The sequence below is a fragment of the Nicotiana sylvestris genome, chromosome 2 (assembly GCF_000393655.2).
Source record: "Nicotiana sylvestris chromosome 2, ASM39365v2, whole genome shotgun sequence".
Classification (NCBI taxonomy): domain Eukaryota; kingdom Viridiplantae; phylum Streptophyta; class Magnoliopsida; order Solanales; family Solanaceae; genus Nicotiana; species Nicotiana sylvestris.
The window spans coordinates 199,896,200-199,900,804 of NC_091058.1; positions in this window are offsets into that span (position 1 = coordinate 199,896,200).

Consider the following 4,605-nt stretch of genomic DNA (forward strand, 5'->3'; position numbering starts at 1 on the left):
CTCGAGTAAAGGAAATTTTAACAAAGGTTATGTCATGCTTTATGGGTGAATGGGAATCACGTAATGACATGAGTTGTTAATGGTGAGGGATATACGGCGCGTAACGCAGGAATTTATTTGGTTGTATTAAGGTGGGGTTACTTCTATAGGTGTTGCTTTTTTAATAGGGCACATGTCGTTCGATTTGTTTGATCAGTGAAATTGAAACCTGAGTAAAGTGGATGACTCCCAAGAATGGTTTTATTGGATTCAAGACTTATATGTAATAATTGGAGGTCTCCAGGAAGTGTATTTGGCCAGAAACTGAGGTTTACATTGGAGGGTGTCAAGACTTGTGGCATTTCTATATCAGTATGGAATCTACACATCAGTATCATGAAGGTGAATGTAATAGCTTAAATTCGCAGGAAGTCTCTTCAGGGTAAGTATTTTGAATGTGGTATTTTTTGGAATATTTAAGAGAGTATTCAGCGGCTTATGAGCCTTAGACAGTGCAGTTTCATGCTTGAGTTTCATGTGGTGAGTCTGGGTTGAGGATTGCGGTATTATGGCAAGGGGAAATATTAATTTGAAGGAAATTTAGAAGCAACTTGGATAAATAAGACAGCTTGTAGTAGGCCGGATCGGCATGGTAAGGGATATGATTAGTTCTTTGGGTGTTTATGAGGTAGTGAATTTCTAAAGGTGTTTTGTGGCAGTGCTCTTGGGTTTTGGTGACCTGCGTAGCTTGGTTGAGTTAGAAGGATTTAGTACTGACGGTTTGGTGTTAGTGCAAATGGGGTTCGGAGAATTCTTGATGGTTTCTACTACAGTTAGAGAGGTATATTTTCTACTGGCGTGAGGAGCATGTGATGAATAGAGATTTTCTTCTAGATGGGATCAAATGAAAAGTTCTCGCCTAGTTGAGTACGTAGTTTCTTGTGGCTCGAAATGGATATGAAGTTCTCATGCTTATCCTATAATGGTATGGTATATGCGGTATGTTGTGTAGGATTGAGATTTGCTTATGTAAGGTCGTGGTTCAGTTCTGAAAGGAAGGTCATAAATTCTTAGACAACATGGACAGTTTCAGATGACTAGGTAATTAATATCACTAATTGGTGTGGATTGATGAGGGTATACATTTCAGAAAGGGCAATGTGTTTGAGTTAAGGGTACTTCATTGGTATTGCGGTGCTCTCTTATTTGATCAACTACTGATATTCAAGTTTTCTTGGTGGCACAGAAGAACTTTAGGAGTATCTCTCATGGAATGATTAGGTATTAGAGGTGTGGTATGTATTCGGATGGTGGAATTGGGATAGAATATGGTAATTCGTGTGCTATACGGATTTGGAGACTGGGAGTTCTCATAAATAGATTATGTTGTGGTTGTGGGTCGCGTGTATCGACCCTGTGTGGTAACTATTGGGGTTTGGAGACCCGAGTGTATCCTCTATTGCTTAGTGTGTTAGATTTTGGTGTGATGCTGGGTATGGACTGGTTGTCTCTATGTCATGTTATTCTGGACTGTTGCGCTAAGACGGCGATGTTGGCTATGCAGGGAATGCCACTGATTGAGTGGCGAGGTTCGACAAATTATGTTCCTAGTAGGATGATTTCACTTTTGAAGACCCAATGGATGGTTGGGAAGGTTTCTTTTTCTTATTTGGCCTTCGTGAGGGATGTCAGTGCAGAGACTCCTACCATTGATTTAGTTCCGGTGGTGAGGGATTTTTCGGATGTGTTTTCTACTACCGGACATGCCGCCGAACAAGGTTGTGGATTTCTGTATTGATTTGGTGTCGGACACCATATTGTATGGCACCAGAGGAGTTAAAAATGTTAAAGGAGCAGCTTCAGGGACTCCTTGATAAGGGGTTCATTGGTAGGCCAATAGGGTTGTCTGTTCTACATCGAGTCGGCTTTATTGATTCCGAATTGCTATTGTTAAGGGAGGTGCCGTTCGATTGTCATTGAGCTTATTCGCGTTCGGGAGTGATCTATGAGTTACCTTTCCGTGTTGCGAGAAGTTGTGACTCGCTGATTTTATGCTCAAGTAATAGGGTTCTATTTGGGGCTTTATAGCGGAATTTGAATGAGATGGGTATTTTGGTGTTACATGATATCTTGCGCATTGTATATGTTCTTCGGGACCAGTATGGCATTGTATCATTTGCTTCTCCATGGTTATGATGATTTGCTTTTGGTACTAAGCATCGAATTGTGTGTGGTTGTTGATTTTGGGCATAGTGACTTGAGGTGTTTCATGTGGACCGGTATTTGGATAGGGTCGCGCATTGTAGCAGAGTTATGTGGAGGTATGATCCTTTGGGTTAGATTCGTGTGTTCTGGTTCTACGATGTGTGATGGGTTCTTAGCATTGTGTAGTGATGATACTGGTGAGCTTGCGGTACAACTCTCTCATTTGAGTCATTATTCCATGAATTGAGTATATTTGGGCTGCTGCTTATTGGTGCGCGGGTCGCACGGGTTGTGGATCTAGATGGTATCGATGTGTCATATCACTAGAGTAATCATGTTGGATGAGATGAGGTCATTGAGATCTATAATGAATACTATCAGATTTGATTTCAGCATGTTGGAAGGATAATATCGGGATTCGGCTTAGAAATTTACTACAGTCCTTGCAGAAGGACAGGGAACTCCATAACTAGTTGATCTGAAGAATGGTTATGATTTCTGCGTGTTTCATTCATAATGGGCAGTATATTAAAGTGTTGGAGTGATGCTTTAATTCATGAGAGGTTTATTGTCGGTATCGGGTTGTATGAGCAGCTGCTGTGACTAAAAGTTATCGCTATGAGCATTTGAGTTGTGTGGTACATCAGGTGATTTCATCGTGAGTTGCAGATATGGGTTGCTACAGCTTGTTCAGACTTATCCAATGTATAGATGAGAGATTCTGATATTATAGATAAGTATGGAAATGGAAACTTGGTTCTAAGGTTCATAGGCTTGTTGGACTACGAAATTTCAGTTATGTTGCATTATCAGACCTATATGGGATATGGTGACGTGGAATCACCCCCGGTTATGTGCATGGTATGAGCACATGATTTTTGCCCTATACGAATTATTTCCATAAAATCAAAGAAAATAAATTTTTCCCAATATTTGCAATTTCGTGGATTTTTGTAGCATTTTTTTAATTGCTTGCATTTGTCTGTGCACGTTAATTTTATTTAATTCATGAAAAATACAAAAAAATACATTGTATTTGCATTTAGGATTTAATTTTGTATTTTTAAACTATTAGTAATTTAGTTGTGTTACAAAAATAAAAAAATCACAAAAATAACTCATTTTAACGTTTAGCTTCGAATTTTGTACTTTTCTTTTAATTTGGTAATTAATTAGTTGTGGTAAGTATCATTTTGAGTAATTAATATAATTTGGTAGGGTAATTTGGTTTAGGAATTCATTTAGGTTTTAATTTTGAAAAGAAAAGAATTTTTTAAAATAAAAATTGTAAAAGAAAAAGAAGGGAATTAAAAGATCTCTGAATTTTGGGCTTTCAATTAACATTCTTAGGCCCAGACGTTTTTTTGCTCAATACCCACTCGAATCCTGCCCAAACCCACACCCCAACCCGGTCCGATCTCTATGCTTAACCAAACGACGCCGTTCTAGATCCCTACCATCTCAACCGTTGGATCAACTGATCCAACCGACCGGAACTCGACCTCCCCTAAGTATTTAGCTATCTGAACAACCCCTCCCCCCATTCCATCTCCCTTCATTCTATCTCTCTCAAACCCTAGAGACGCCACACTCAAATTCCAGCCGCCCCCGTCGGCGGAGACGCCATACACCACTCCAATCACCCCCATCTTAACACCACGACATCCTCGTGTCCTCCCCTTCACCAATCTCCGACCAGCTACCCTTGAATCCCATTAGGTTGGCTCGAATTTTAGATCGAAAAATACGATCAAAAACTTAACTTCCCTAAATCACTCAAAAATCAAATCCCATCATCCTTGACCCTCCTTCATCATGATTTCATCGTCGACTTCCCAAAAAAAAACCCCTGCCAAAACCTCAAATCCTAAATCTACAACAAGTCAGAAGTCCTCGATTTGTTTTCAAGCGTCGAACTAGCCGGGAATACAGGCTGGTTAGTTGTTCTTGGTAAGAACAACTAATTGTCACACCTCCTTTTTGCGCGCCCGCCCCGAAGGGTTAAATGCGCGAGGGAGTTTTTCCAATTTAAGTGACAATATTCGAAATGGGATTATTTATTTAATTCAGAGTCGCCACTTGGGAAAGGTTTGGTTTTTGGTGTCCCAAGTCACCGGTTTATCTTGAATCCCAAATCGAGGAAATTTTCGACTTTTCCAAATGAAGTCTGCGAACCAGAAATTCTAAGTAAGGAATTCTGTTGACCCGAGGGAAGGTGTTAAGCACCCTCGAATCCCGTGGTTCTAGCACGGTCGCTTAAATTGTTATAATGGCTAAATATCTGATTTTAATACATGTTATAACCGGTGTGCTTTTGTTAAGTTTAAACCGCTTTTATTATTATTTTTTAATAGAATTGCAACGTTGTGAAAATGCATCTCGAACCACGTCACAATCAATGCACCCGTAGTTGTCAATACA